We start from the raw sequence: 16,756 nt of genomic DNA on the forward strand, positions 1-16,756 counted from the left end.
TCTCACGTTTTCCCCCTTACATCTCTTCATTTTGTCCTTCAGTAATGCAAAGTCTTTTACATTTTATTGAGTATTCACTTTATGAATTTTATCGAATTCCCATGATGCCTTTGAAATATGGGAATTCCCCATCTTTGATGATGAAGGTACCCTGCTCAAAAGTTTAAGTAGCTTACAAAAGATCACACAGTCCCTAAGTGACAGAATCATTCAAAGGCAGAATCAAATCATATTTCTACACATGTGAAAGAACATAAAAGTGGTTTACTTTCCCATGAGGTTGGCCAAATGGTGATCTCCGTCAGTGTGGGCTCTCGGAGCTTCTTATATGCCTTCGGGCTACTCTTTATTTTTCTGTTTAGTTGAATAACACTACTCGGCCACAAAGACTGGAAATCTCCATTTGGATCATTAGGCATGAAGAGGTTTAAGAAGAGATCATGGGTGTTTTTATCCCCCTTAGCAGAATTGCAGCAATGCACACATACTCCCATAGAAATACCAAGGACCTGCAGTAAAATAATCACAAGAAATATTGTATTGTCTTCATCATTATTATTTTTATATCAGATATTCTGTAAATGAAATCCTGCATCTAGTTGGCAGATATTCTGACCTTAAACTTCATCCTCGAGACTGTGGAATGTAACTATGGCTTTGTGACTAATTAATTCCATAAATACTTATTATGTTTCATATAAATCTGTCTTTCCAACTCAGTGGTAGTCATGCTGGCTAGAAGAAGATTAAGTCTTAGCAAGTAATATGTAAATGCATATATAAAAATGCTGATCCCCAACACTGTCAACTACTTCAATGGTTTTATAAGCCTCTAAATCTCTGTATTAAATAGTATTTTGGTCAAAATTTCTGGAGTGATTTGTATTTTACTGGTCAAACTCTGACTGATTGAATATATGGTGTCAGAAATAGGGAGTTGCCTAAGAAAATAAATCTCTATGACACTGTGGCTTAGTGGGTGGAAAGGAGATGGATGTTACTGGCTAGAATGATGATTATCATGTTACATTGTCAGAAACCAGCATGTAGTTCTAGGGGAGGATTCGGTAAAACAGAATATTAGCAATGTGTGCTGGTAGTTATTAACCATATCAAGGCATGAAAAGGAAATTAATTCAGGAAAGAATCAACTGGCTTACAAGCATAAGTAAAAAAGAATAGTCTAGAAATCTGAGACCTCAGTTGGAAGAAAAACCTATTTCTTCTGGACTTAAAAGAGCAGGGAATAAAGTTGAGAAAGCCAATTAGAAGCCAGCATTGTAAAAACATCAGATGAAGGGTACGTAGCCTTCTTACTCAATCCTGAGAGCCTAAAGTTACCAATAAGCTAACAGGGACAGAGGGGTGGGTGGGCAGGGTGCTGTGGATTAAAAACAGGAAGACTATATGCAAGTTTAAAAATGATTCTTAAGAAAGAGTTTAGATGTAGTACCTGGTACATGAAACCAACTGGAAGTCAATAGATCAGCAGCTGACTAAGCTATTGAGGGAAACTATTCCTGACAATAATGTTTTTGACTAGTTGAAATTGGTTGAGATCTCCCTTTACCATTGAAGACATCTCCCAAGATAACCGATACCCACTTTGAATGTGCCCAAGGGACTATGAAGCACAGAATTGGGGAAAGAGTTTGGTGGCTTGTGGGGGGTCTCACTCCCATGGAGAGATTGGAAGCAGTGCCCGGTCAAGTAACCTTCCACTCTCAAAACAGACATCTTTACAACATACACCCAGAAGGATCCCACAACCACTGTTGACTGGAGCCTATTGTGGATGTTTTAGTCCCCCATTTTTTGAAGAAAACGCTTTATTATGGTCATTTTGGACTCTCTTTAATCTTGTAATTTTGTGATTTGTGTATTGGCATATGGAAACATGTAACTTATATTTTTACTTCATAGGTTACTGGATACAGAGCTGCCGCATCCGGATCAATGGCACATACTATACTTAACCCAGAAACCCTGTCCTTTTAGTTAAACCTAGTGACTGAATGGAATGTTTGGTTTTCTTCACTGGGGAAGAGCAGAATGTGTTCTGTGATTGAAAGAAATATGTTTTGGTGGCCACCATGGTTCGCACCTTCTGGAATTCACACCCTTGAATAAACTCCCCTGGAGTTATTAAAAGCAATTACTTGTTTCTAATCCAGAGACCAATAACAATAGCAAAGGAGATGAAAAGCCTCTCCCATGATTATATTATGGTGCATGGCAATTGTGATGAGATATTGCTGCCATGTTATGTTACATTATATAAGATTGTCTTGGTAGCAGACACATTCTGGAATCTCTCTCTCTCTCCATTGCTGGCTGTGAAGAATGCTGCCTTGAATCCTATCTCCAGAGCAAATAAATTCCAGTAGTGCCCTGAGAGAACTAGAGAGTAGAGTTCCATCCAGTTGAGCCTCCAGATGAGAATTCACAGCTGACCTTCACCTTGATTGCAGCCTTGTGAGAATCTGGATAATGAGTCCAGCTGGGCCATGTTTGAACTCCTGGCCTATAGAAAATTTGAGATGGTCATTTTAAGGCTCTGAGTTTGCTGTCATTTTTTAGGTAGTAATAGAAACCTAACAGGTGCACTTGGATATTTGTTGACCAAAAAGAATGACAGTGAAAGAAATGGCTTTCAGACCACCACAAAATTTATCTGTTTTTTTCATGGTTTAGAATTATTATTGGGAAGGGGTTCTAATCAGGAACACATTCCCCATCTGTTTGTATCAAGGTGGGGCCATGTGGCCAGTTCTGGCTATTGTAATATTACCAAAATGATGGGTGCCACTTCTGCTTAAGGTTTTTTGGTGCTATACATGCCTTACACGTGGTCTCTTCCTGTGGGATCATATGTACTGATCTTAGAATTCCAAAAAGGAAAGAGCTTGGATCCCTGAAAGACTGTGTGAGGCAGAAGCCTTCCCCAACTCACTTTATTAATGGACCAATACATTTGGACTGTAAAGTAAAAGACAGATAAACTTATATTATGTTAGCCTACTGACACTTGGGATTATTCATTAAATAAAAGTCTCCTTTATTTAAAAGACTAGCACAGTAGAAGCAAAATATTTTTATTGTCTTTTTTTTTGTAAAAACAATTTCTGGAATTAATTTTATGATATTTAAGTAACAAGTCTTATTATATATACCAATGAATTTCATCTCTGAACTTGAGAAAAAAATATTTTTAAAAGTTAGTACTTGCTTCTAAGTGCATGAACACATCAATGGAACAAATGAATAAATGAAGCAAGGTCATGCAATTCCCATTTTGTGGACCAATGTATGAATCTTCCAAGGTGAACGTAGTATATACATTGCTAATCATATCATGCAGTTGAAAATAGATAATGATTGTGGCCTTTGGCAACTAGTAGAATGGAACTCAAAGCCTGGTTCCAAAAAGTACTAGGTGTCTGACCTTGGCAATATTATTAACCTGTTTCTCATTTCTGTCAGCTTGTAAATGTGCATAACATTTATAGTGGAAAACTGTTGTGAGAATGTAATGACAGAATATATTAAGAAGTACACTTAGGTCTTGCCACTTAGTAGGTGCCCAGTCACTGCTAGATCTCTTCCTTTTCCTCCTGTGTCTTTACATATCATAAAATGTCACACAGATAATGAATGACATCAATTAAGTATGACTTCCTTAGGACATTACTAATAGGGGTCATGCATAAAAACATTAGGCCTTTGAGATTTGCACCTTCTTGCTGAAGCTGTCCCTACTTTATTTTTTGACAGTGACTTTGTAGCTTTCTAAAACAGCAAAGACTGTATTTACTTTGAAATCTGTGAAGTGCTTTGTTTATAAAAGCAAGCTGACATAATTGTGCATTTGAAATAATTACATCTTTACAGAATCCTCTTTTGTGTCCAAGTATTTCTACCTAGAAAGTGAAAATTCTGGGAGCCTTTCCTAACAGCTACCTGTGTGTGTGCATGCATGTGTGTGTGTGAGAGAGAGAGAGCACTTGCAAATAGTTCAAGAGCTAAAGAAACTGGAGGTAAGTTTGCAGCAACTTTGGGATTAAATGAACAGTGTTCGCCTCTCACTCTCCCTGGCTGCACTGTGCTCACTCGACCTGCAGCAGGACACACAGCTGGCTTAGACATGAGTGGTTTGGAAAGTCCATGTCCATAGCTAACCCCATAGGAGATACTGGTATGGAGAAGCATAAGCCACACTGAAAGCTGTAGGATAAAGGTGAACTTAAATACCATGGAGAAGGTCTACACACCAATTCTGAAGGGATAAAGGTGTGGGTTTGCAGTTTTACAGTTACAAGAGATTAGTTTAATAAATGGAGTAAGACATAAAAAAATGTTTTTGTAATGCTACAGGATGAAAAACTGATTGGGCCAGCTGCCCTAGACTCTCCTGTGGAGACTGCCTTCTTTTTGTAGTTATAAAACTTCACTCTTTCTACTCATAGATTAATTATGATGTCAGGCTACATAGCCTGCAGACTTACATCTTGGCAGCTGAAAAACAGTGTTCTAGGTCTGGTTTCACAATTTGTTGACTGTGTCATCGTATTCGTGCTGCTGAGCTGCTTCTGGGACTCAGTTTACTAAGAACACAGGAAGTCAAGTAAGAGCCAGCTCATGGAAGGATGGCATATCAGGGAGATAATGCATTAGGAAATGTTTGCAAACTCAAAAATACTGAAGAAATGATAGAGAATATTATCTGTGCTATGAAACTGAGCACTAATAAAATGTTTCTTATTTATTAACTCAACCACAGATATGAAATGAGTTTTTCAGCCTCTTATAAAAACTTGATGGCAGGAATCCATATAGCATATAACTAAGTAGTTCTTTAAAGTATAGGTCCAGGAGTACATTACATATTCAACACAAGTTCGATGTTCAATGATTATTTTTCTCTCTGCACAAATTTACTAAACTGCTGGTTCTCTTACATCTTATAAAAAGCACAAACTTTCACAAATACTAACAATACTAACATGACAAGCTAAGTGATGTGATTCATTATTGTGAGAAATACCTGAATTCAATCCCTAACCTTATCACTCACAAAGCTTTTTGGATAAGTTGTCTACCTTCTCTTTATCTCAGTTTCTTCATCAGTAGAATGGAAATATGAATAGTTGCTCAGAGTGCTTCCAAAAGACCAAATGACTTAAGGTTTATAAAGTAATAAAACAGGTCATCTATAAATACTGCTTCCCTTTCTTTTTTGCCAGGATTGTCCTTTCCTTGAAGGATATGTACCTGGACGGTCTCACTATCTGGTTTTTGATGGGCTATCTTTTTTTGTGACCATCTCTGATTTTAAGTGTTATAGCTATAGAGGAGTTATTTCTCAGTGAGTAGCTGGAAAGGAAAATTTTCTTTTTATTCAAGCTAATAGATTTTACAAGAACAATAGCTCTGGTTGTCCCTACTTGATAATCCTCGCACCATCAGCCTACCTACAGATGAAAGGGCTCTCTCTCTTTCATAGCAAGAGGAAGGCTGTTTGATGTCATTTTGAAAGTTTTAAAGAAGATAGAAGGAAATCTAGAAATAAAATAACAGAGGCTGGCTCTTAGGAACTTTAGAGTAGAACAATACAGTATTTCTGTTCACAGGAAACTTCCCCATTCAAATGCATTCACTTTTCATAAAGCACCTCCTCAATTTCAGCCCAAACATTGAAAACTGAGCCCATTAAATCAGAACAAAAACACTTTTGAAAACATCTTTGGAAAAATACAATTTTGGCACAAAGCGATGAGAATCGAGAGGGATGAAAAAATCAAAATGGAATTCAGTATGAGTGAATGGTAACACTGGAAAAGTAGCCATCAAAGGGGGAGACTACACCCATCAGCACGTACTGTTCTGTAGTGCCCCTGATTCACTCTCCCAAACATTGAAAGAATCGAGTAATTATAGGGGCCAAGGATCCTATTTTATAGAGAAGTGAGGACATAGACTCTGTAGTTAAGGTATTTGGGGAAGTCTTCAAATCCTCTCCCTTCCTAATAGCCTCTTTGCATGTCCCACTGCACTTATAAAGCGTTCCCTGACCACTGTGCTTAACCATGCTTTTTCTCTCTTATGAAGTCTGGGAAGAGGTCTTCTCTGCACTGTTGAGGGCAGTTTGTGTGGTGGTTAGAACACTGGCTCTGGAAGCCACACTGCCTGGAACGAATCCTGGCTCTGGCACTTGCTGGTTCTAACATCTTGGGCAAGGTTATTTAAATGATTGTGAGTGTATTTATTCATCTATAGAATGGGGCAGGGTAGTTTTTGCTGGTATAACAATACCTAATTTATAAGGATTGAATGATCTGAGGGTTGCAACATACTTCATATGATGCCAGAAATAGGGTTAGTACTCCACAGTAAGTTAGTTTTGATCAGTTAATAAGACCATTTCCCTATCATTAGTTTGAAACCAAACACGCAGAAACCTTTCAAAAATGCAAATGAGTTTTAGCCACTTTGTGCCACAACATCTTCAATGATTATACTCATCTCTAGAAGAAAGCCCAGACTTTTTAACATACTGTGATACAAAGAATAATGCACACATATCCCCCAAAAGACATCCACACTGTAACACTGGAGCCCGTGACTCCATGACCTCACACAGCGAAAGGGGCTTTGCATGTGTGATTACAGCAGTAGACTATGAGATTGTCCTGGATTATCCAACCTGAGCCAGGGCATCCTTAAAAGTGGAGAACTTTTCCTGGCAATGGTTAGAGAGAGAAAACATGATAGAAAAGTGATCCGAGAGATACAACAACTGATGGTTGTAAAAGTGGGGGAAATGGGGCCATGAAGCCAGGAATACAGGCAGCATCTAGAAGGCAGAGGAGACAGGAAACAAGTTCTCCCATAAAAATTCCAGAAAGGAATGAAGCCCTAAAACCTTGGCTTTAGCTCCTGAAGCTCATATCAACCCTCTAAGATACAGAATTGTATGATAAAAATTTTTGTGTAATTTTAAGCCACTGAATTTGTGTTATTTTGTTATAGCAGCCATAGGAAACCACTGTACATGACATGCAAAACCTCGGCTTGCCTCCTGCCTTCCTCTGTGCCTACTGACAGGCCCTGCAGAATAATATGAGAGGCACTGAACCTTCTTTGGGTGTGGGCAAGATTCATGTGTGCATGCTGGCATTTTTCCAAGAAGGAGATAAAATAATTATCAGGAGAAAAGGTGGAAGTTTGACACAGACTGAAGGTAATGTGAAGGTAAGGGGAGGGTGTGAGATGTAGAGTTCAAAAACGTCCTTCAGTATTTTCATCTCCTTGTATACATGCCCTGTACAATCCCCAGGTCTATGACTATGATAGATATCACTTGCTGGTTACAGCTTGTTATAAAGCAAAAAGGATTTTGCAGATGTAATTAACCATCAAAATCAGTTGACCTTAAGATAGGGAAATTATATGAGTGGATGTGCCAATAGTATGAGGCTTTTGTATATGAATCTAGAGGTCACAAAAAGATGATGACCGATTCAAAACACAAGGAGGGTTTGAAATGTGATCACTGGCTTTGAAGATGCAGAGGACCGGGCAGTAAGGGTCATGGGTGGTTTCTACCCACTGAAAGTGGCCCCCAACTGACAACCAGTAGGTTACTGGAAACCTCAGTCTAACAACTACAGGAATCCTTTCAACCACCTGAATGAGCTCAGATTTGGTTCTTCTCCCGAGCCCCCAGAAAGAAATACAGTCCAGCCAATATCTTGATTTTGGCCCTATAATACCTTGAGCAGAGCACCCAGCTGTATTGTGCACTCTGTGTTAGGACTTGTACATACAAAACTGTGTGAGCCATCAGACAAAACAAAGAAATAAAGGGCATCAACATTGGTAAGGAAGAAGTCAAACTGTCACTATTTGCAGATGACATGATTTTGTACATAAAAAACTAAAAATTCCACTCCAAAACCACTAGAACTAATATCTGAATTCAGCAAAGTAGCAGGATAAAAAATTAATACACAGAAATCTGTTGCTTTCCTATACACTAATGATGAATTAGCAGAAGGAGAAATCAGGAAAACAATTCCATTCACAATTGCTTCAAAAAAGAATAAAATATCTAGGAATAAACCTAACCAAGGAAGTGAAAGACCTATACCCTGAAAACTACAAGACACTCAAGAGAAATTAAAGAGGACACTAAAAAATGGAAACTCATCCCATGCTCCTGGGTAGGAAGAATTAATATTGTCAAAATGGCCATCCTGCCTAAAGCAACATATAGATTCAGTGCAATCCCTATCAAAATACCAATAGCATTCTTCAATGAACTGGAACAAATAGTGTTAAAATTCATATCAAACCACAAAAGACCCCAAATAGCCAAAACAATCCTGAGAAGGAAGAATAAAGCAGGGGTGATTTCGCTTCCCAACTCAAGCTCTACTACAAAGCCACAGTAATCAAGACAATTTGGTACTGGCACAAGAACAGACCCACAGACCAGTGGAACAGAATAGAGACTCCAGACATTAACCCAAACATATATGGCCAATTAATATACAATAAAGGAGCCATGGACATACAATGGGGAAATGGCAGTCTCTTCAACAGATGGTGCTGACAAAACTGGACAGCTACATGTAAGAGAATGAAACTGGATCATTGTCTAACACCATACACAAATGTAAATTCAAAATGAATCAAAGACCTGAATGTAAGTCATGAAACCATAAAACTCTTAGAAAAAAGCATAGGCAAAAATTTCTTGGACATAAACATGAGTGACTTCTTCATGAACATATCTCCCTGGGCAAGGGAAACAAAAGAAAAAATGAACAAGTGGGACTACATCAAACTGAAAAGCTTCTGTACAGCAAAGGACACCATCAATAGAACAAAAAGGCATTCTACAGTATTGGAGAATTTATTCATAAATGACATATCTGATAAAGGGTTGACATCCAAAATATATAAAGAGCTCATGTACCTCAACAAACAAAAAGCAAATAATCCAATTAAAAAATAGGCAGAGGAACTGAACAGACAGTTCTCCAAAAAAGAAATTCAGATGGCCAACAGACACATGAAAAGATGCTCCACATTGCTAATCGTCAGGGAAATGCAAATTAAAATCACAATGAGATATCACCTCACACCAGTTAGGATGGCCAACATCCAAAAGACAAACAACAACAAATGCTGGCGAGTATGCGGAGAAAGGGGAACCCTCCTACACTGCTGGTGGGAATGTAAGCTAGTTCAACCATTGTGGAAAGCAGTATGGAGGTTCCTCAAAAAACTCAAAATAGAAATACCATTTGACTCAGGAATTTCACTTCTTGGAATTTACCCTAAGAATGCAGCAGCCCAGTTTGAAAAAGACATATGCATCCCTATGTTTATTGCATTTACAATAGTCAAGAAACGGAAGCAACCTAAGTGTCCATCAGTAGATGAATGGATAAAGAAGATGTGGTACATATACACAATGGAATATTATTCAGACATGAGAAGAAAACAAATCCTACCATTTGCAACAACATGGATGGAGCTAGAGGATATTATGCTCTGTGAAATAAGGCAGGTGGAAAAAGACAAGTATCAAATGATTTCACTCATCTGTGGAGTATAACAACAAAGAAAAAACTGAAGGAACAAAACAGCAGCAGACTCACAGAATCCAAGAATGGATCAACAGTTACCAAAGGGAAAGGCACTGGGCAGGATGGGTGGGAAGGGAGAGATAAGGGGGGAAAAGGGGCATTATGATTAGCAGACATAATGTAGGGGGGGTGGGCACGGGGAGGGCTGTGCAACACAAAGAGGACAAGTAGTGATTCTATAGCATCTTACTACACTGATGGAGAGTGACTGTAATGGGGTATGTGTGGGGGACTTGATAGGGGGAGTCTAGTAACCATAATGTTCCTCATGTAATTGTACATTAATGTTACCAAAAAAAAAAAAAAAGAAATCATAATCCCACATACACACACACAAAAAACTGTGAGAGCCCAGGTCAGATTGTAGACTCGGTTCTGGACTCCTTGTATGAACTTGGAAAAATGACATCTTCTCTAAGCCTTCATCTTCCCACATGGGTGTGGTGAGGAATGAATGAGATGACACATATGACAGATTTTCATGGCACCTGACATACATTAACGCCATCACATTATGTCTTTTTCTGCTCCTTAGTATCAACTTTTTCTTTCCCCTCCATGGGAACTTCCAGTGTAATTGGAAAGAGTAGAATAAAATTATATAGGAAGATGATTAGGAGTCAGATTGCAGAGATGCTTGAAAGAAAAGCTAAAATACTGTGTGTGTGTGTGTGTGTGTGTGTGTGTTTTGTCTAAGAGGCAATGGGATAATTAGCAAATGTTTTTGAGCAGATAAAGTACTTTAAAATTCCATTAAACATCCTGCAACAGTTGTGTGATTTCTGTCTGCTTCCATTTCTTCATTTGTAAGATGAGAAGTGTATCTGTGTGTGTGTGTGTGTATAAACACACACATACATACATATATATATATATAAATAAACTATCTCATGAGATTAAATGAATTAATACAAGTATATTGCATGAAAAAGTGTCTTACATGGTAAAGATGGAGTGTTATTTTTAACTCATTCATTCACTTACATTGCCTAATATTTATCAAGTACCTACTGGTGCAAGGCAGTGTTCTAGGAGTAAAGGATATATTCAGAATAAAGTAAGATAAATTCCATAAAGCTGACATTATAGTGGGGGCATTCAGATAAATAAAATAAATAATTTATAAAATGTGTGTGTGTGTTATTTCTGTAGCATGTTAAATGGTGATATTCTGGAGAAAAAATAAAAACTGGAAAGAGGAATCAAGGTGACAGGATGGAAGCAGGAAACACAGGTTCCAATTATAAATTGGTTACCTAGGGAAGGTCCCTGGGAAGATGACCTTTGACTGAGGATGGATGGGAGAGTGTGCAGCTGTGAGACTTTGAAGGGGAAGAGCAGTGCAGGCATAGAGCAGGGCTAGAACTAGGCCCCAGAGGCAGGTCCCTCAAGGGTATCTAACAGACAGAGGCCAGCATGGCTGAGTCAGTTTAGCCAAGGTACAAGAACTGGTCAAAGGAAATGACATCAGTGAGCTGGCAGGAAGGGTTGATTTTGTAGGACCTTATGGCCATTGGTAGAATTTGGGCTTTTACTCTCTTGGGAATAAAAGACAAGGCCTTTGATCTATGAAACATGAGAAACAGGAACCTAGATTCTAAATGTTTAAGTATCACTGTCTCTCCAAGTATAGATATTGGAAAAAATGCTTCTATAAGATTATGGATGAAGTAAAGAATCTTGTCTATAAATCTTCTGGAACTTGGGTAAATAAAATTTAAAAAAAAAAATAAGTCAGTCACCCTTGAGAAATCTAAATCCCAGACTTGTGCTCCTCAAGATTATGGGATTGGAATTACTGGCCACATTTGGTGCCAGTGTCTCAAACTAAGGAAATAACATGAAAATAGCAAAGTAACTTTGAAATCCATAGGAGCTCTCCACAGCCAGAACAGAATTGCTCTATAGATTCACTCATGGATTCTCATGGAGTATAAAATAAGTTCATTGGAGATACGCTCACAATTAAAAAGTACAAAGCAAGGAGCAACCTTGGAAAAGGGAGTGTCAGCAGACACCACAAATAGAATAGGTATTCTAAGAATGAAAGATAACCAGTAACTATGAACGCCTCAGTGATTAAGGAGGGAAACACAAATATACCAGGTAAATATAAAGGTGAAATAAATAAAGTTGCAGGAGGACTATTTCTAAATCATGACATTTTTTCTTAATTATATCAAAATGCATTTGAAATACAGATAAAATAGTCAGTACCAAGGAAGAGAAAATTTAACAAATTTTTTTCAAACCATTTGTGAAATATTGCTAGACTAGCTACTGCAGAAGTAATCAGCAAGCTGTCAGAGCTCTTTTCCACTTTCCAAGTCACTATCATTACATAGTTTTAGAGGTGAATTCTAGAAAAAAATTACATATATATTTAAATTATTTCACTTGAGAATGTTATCTAAATACCCAAATTATGTTTTTTCATTTAAAAAAAAGACATTGCTTTTCAGAACATGTTGAAACATCTATAGAAATGAGTACTACAAATCTTTAGAAAATAGAATGTTTCCATAATATTTATTCTAAACAGAAACAGAAGTTTCAAAATTATTTTTATCAAGTCAGTAAAGAAGTGATACTAAAACTTAACAGATTGCCCTGATTGACTTTACATTAGGATTTAAGTTAGATATACATGTTAGAAATTTAAAGACAACAATTAAAGTAATAAAAATAAAATCCATAACTTTCAGACAAATATATAAGAACAAAAACTTTGTTGTAAGATATTTTCTAAAAGAGAGAGTCTTACACTGAATTCACAAACAACAATAGCTAGCTTTATGCTGTTTACAAGAGATTTTGACAAGTTAATAAAACAGGTTTAAAGTAAAAAGTGGAAAATTAATGTCAGAAAAATATTAACCAAATGAAAGTTAGTAAAATATATTAATATCTGACAAGGTATACTTTAAGATAAAAATCTCTGTTAGTCTATACTATTTAGTATTAATAGTATCATTATTCTATTATTAAAATTCTGTATTTACCTATTACCAGATAGTTACAGGAAATTTTAAGAAAAATATTGAAAATATATATATCTGCCTCAGAATCCAAATAAACATCTAAAACTAACAACATAGAATATTTGAAAGGGGCAGTTAACACAAATGGATTTATGTAAAAGCTGTATCAATCTTCTCAGTCACAAATTGATCTTAAAAATACTAAAGAATTTGTAACTTATAGCTCACATTCTTGAATAAATACAATGAACTTAGAAATAAATGCTCCCCCCAAATTACTTTTCAAAAAACGTATGTTGAGATAAAATTAATACTTGCAAAAACAAAACATTTAAAAATAGTTATTGCATAAAAGAAGGAATAATGAAATTTGCAAAATAATTAGGAATGAATGACAAGGGAAACACTACACAGAGAAAACTGAAGAATATTGTGTTAAGTGATCCTTGTTGAGGGGGGCTGTGTGGGGTGGGGATGGCAGGGATTTGTAGCCATAAATGTTTACACAAGAAAATAACAAAGATTAAAGTTATAAATAGAATTCTTCAACTCAAGGAGTTAGTAGGAAAAACAAAACTGCAAACTCAGAGAAAGAAAATAATAAAGATAAGAGGAGAAATGAAAGAGTAAGCAAAGACACCATAAAAAAAAAAATCAATGGAATTCCAAGCAGAGCTGGTGCTCAATGAATAGCAGCTTCTGCCTACAGTGCATTTCCCTGCCGTTGGCTCTGTCAACCTGATTGGAAATAACTTCAGTCTTACTCAAGAGAGAGTTGGGACAACTGCTTGTAAGAAATAAACAGGTTTCTTAAACTTTATTTCTCCCTTTGACTGATTTCAGTTTCAGAGGTATTTGTCCCTGGGATTCCCCCCCCTGGAGTTACAGGCTATTTTGAAAAAGAAAGAGAAAAGGACTGACGAACAGGGTGCTCTGAGACGTCAGGTATTCAGGGGGCTCTTGGAGATGTTACTGTGGAGCAGGAGCAGGGAGACTGGAGTGACTGAGGAAGGAGAGGGAGTGGGGAGGGAATAGAGGGAACAGAGGACAGTGGGAGAGAGCGGGAGTTAGAGGCACATGCGGTTTTGGAGATTATTGCATTCATGATTGGAGAGATGTGGGAATATTTGCATACTGATAACATTCCAGTTGAGAAGGAAAGTTTGAAATATTTAGGAAAGAGAGGTGATCAATAATTTAAAGTTCAAGGGACTGTTTCAGGAAAGATAAAAAACAAAGACCACAATACAAGGTCCAGCCTTTCTAATAGACCAAATTGTTGAGTAAAAGTATCATAAGCCATAAGAAGAAACTAAGGATTTATCCAGCACATTCTGAGCTATGCTTGCAAATGGTATCTAGAATTACTTAATGAAAATGAACTAGCTAATGTGAACTCTCTATATATTATAGTAAATTATAGTTTACTAATGTTTATAGTAAGGAACAAAAGGTTCTGAGTACAAAATGTGGACTTGGCTATTTCTACAAATAACAGTCCTGAGCTAAATAATACTTAAGACATTATTACGAATAGCTACTTTGTGCAAATGCTATCTGGTAATTAGAGAAAAAGTTCAGATGTCTAGCATGTATAAGACCAGGTAAAATTCCCATCAAGTCTTCTGTAATAAAATAAATTTGTCTAGGAATGTTGCTTTTTTCAGATGTGCAACTGATGTAAAAATGTGTGGCAGATTTAGTATTACATTGAAGATATTTAGAATATTTAGAATATTACAATGGAGGAAAACTTGTACATTTGACTTCATCTTAATCTCATGATTCCACGATGGAGCTCATACAGGGAGACCCAACAGTCTGCCTCCCCAACTTGATCTTCCCAAACCTCCCCTGACAGTCTTTCATGCCCCCTCAACTTGACAAAATGAATCAGTCTTGGATGTCAGTATGTTTAGCATGTACTGACTTTTTAAATTTTCATTTTGACATTCTAATGATCTCTCTATAGAGTTACACAAAAATCATCTTGCCATTATCTTGGCACTTAAGTGTAGGTATTTTTGACTTATGGTTCTTTTGGAATTTCAGTATTGACTAAAAAATTTGACTCTATTTACATTAAATCAGTTTCCAGTAGTCCTCTATTGATCAGAGAAGTGCCAACTAAAGATAAAGGATATAATTTTCATCCTTAGATTGCTTGAAATTAAAAAAACTTAAATATGTACTGTTCAACTGATGATTTGGGGAATTGTGGGTCATAAATAATGCTGATGGTAATGTTAATGGATACAAACTTTTGGAAAGTGATAGAGTATTATGTATTACAATTAAATATACAAGTCCTTTGACCCAGTAATCCTTTTATGGTATGTATTTTCTACAGATATATGTATATAAATAGGCACAATAGCATTATCAAGACAAAAACATGGACATAAACTCATTGTCCTTCAATAGGAAAGTAGTTGAAAAAGTATGATATGTCTATACTGTGTAACAATATGCAATTCTTAAAATCAACATTCTAGACCCTCATGCAGTTGGTCTGAAGTGTTGTCCACAATACATGCTATGTTTTTAATTAAGAAAATTTAAACATACACTAATACATAAGCTCATTTTCATAAAAATGAACAACTCTGTATATGTGTGTATGAATATGAGGAAACATTGGAATGTCATAGACCAAGCTATTAATATTGTTTATTTCAGGAGAATTGGGAAGTAAAGATTCGGGAGAAGGTTATTAGCTGTCTTCCTTATTTTGTGTTTGAATTCTTTTCTTGCTGACATTATCATTTAATACTTTTGGAAAAAGAAAACAAAAGGACAAACAAAAAACAAAACTAAGGCTGTGAAGTAGAACTGATTACCAAGGAGAAGTATATAGAAGGAAAAAAAATAGATGCATATCCAAATCCTAAGGCATTCCAGCATTCTGCAGACAGAATTTTAACAAGGGGAAAATAAAATGTAAGTTTCTGGTAATGGCTATCTAAGTTGTTTTGAAATGACCAACCCTCTGAGAACAACTAGAAATGCTATAAAATACATTAAACATCTATTTGAAGGCATATAGAGCTTGCAAGGCAGTGGGCAGTTTGGGAGCCAAAATGTGAAAGAGAAATAAAGCCAAGAGAGGTGAGCTCATATTTGATGCTGGTTTTCTCCTTGAGATGAGTGTCTGTTCTTAAGGTGGGTGCTACCAGGCTGAGAAGCCCAGCAAGGATGGGCCAGTGTCACAGATCTGGGAGGCAAAGATTGAGGCTCAAGGCCCTATAAAGAGAAGGATCTCTGGTAAACACTGTAAGTTTTTTATTAATACTTTGAAGGGCTACACCCTGGAAATAAGGGCTATGCCCTGGCAGTAAGTAGCATGAAAAGAGCCTGTCCTCACAAGGACTGAAGCTAAACCTCAACTGTCTTAGTACTCAGTTGGATTAAGACTATCTGCCTCCCTAAGATGATAGGTAGACAGATAGGTAGATAAAAATTTGACTACCAAACCAAGATAAAATAGAAAGTAGGAAAAACTACTGGAGATCTTGATATCAGAGTTTTCAGACATGTAATTGTATACTAACTCTCATTATACATTAATTAAGTAGGAATAAAAGAAAAATAGGATGAATGAATAGATAATTAGAAACTATAAATAAGTGAATTGCACAGAAATTCTAGAACATAACAATATAATGACTAAAATTATGAACCCAGTGGGTATGTTTTGTTTCTCAACCAGGAATGATTCTGTCCTGCAAAGGACACTTGGCAATGTTTGGAGACATTTTGGGGTATACCAGCTGGGAGATGCTACTGGCATCTTGTGGATAGAGGCTAGAGATGCTATTGAACACACTGCAATACACAGGGCAGCTGCTAAAACAAAGACTTATCCAGCCAAAGTGTCAACAGGGCCATGGTTGCAAAACCTTTAATAGCAAATTAAACCACTTAAAAAACTAGCAAGCTGGAAGATAGGTCAAAAGAAAATGTACAGACCGAAAGGGGCAAATAGTGGCAGGAGGGAGAGATTACAAAGGGTCATGGGGAATCCTGATTGTGGTAACATTTGCACTTTGCATCCATATTTCAAATTATACTTAAAATTGTGCAGTTCATTATATATCCATTGCATTTCAATAAAACTAT

At 36.7% G+C, this 16,756-nt stretch overlaps 1 long non-coding RNA gene across 6 annotated transcripts in view; it reads right to left on the reverse strand.

The window, feature by feature from the left end:
- Nucleotides 1–244: 244 nt before the first annotated feature.
- LOC118930175 (uncharacterized) overlaps nt 245–16,756 on the reverse strand; it is a 358,120-nt gene continuing 341,608 nt past the window's right edge. For all 6 annotated transcript variants that reach the window (XR_008997687.1, XR_008997690.1, XR_008997689.1 and 3 more), the window contains one exon: nt 245–509. This is a non-coding gene — a long non-coding RNA (uncharacterized LOC118930175). The remainder of the gene's footprint in view (nt 510–16,756) is intronic.

Source organism: Manis pentadactyla, chromosome 5, assembly GCF_030020395.1.
Source record: "Manis pentadactyla isolate mManPen7 chromosome 5, mManPen7.hap1, whole genome shotgun sequence".
Classification (NCBI taxonomy): domain Eukaryota; kingdom Metazoa; phylum Chordata; class Mammalia; order Pholidota; family Manidae; genus Manis; species Manis pentadactyla.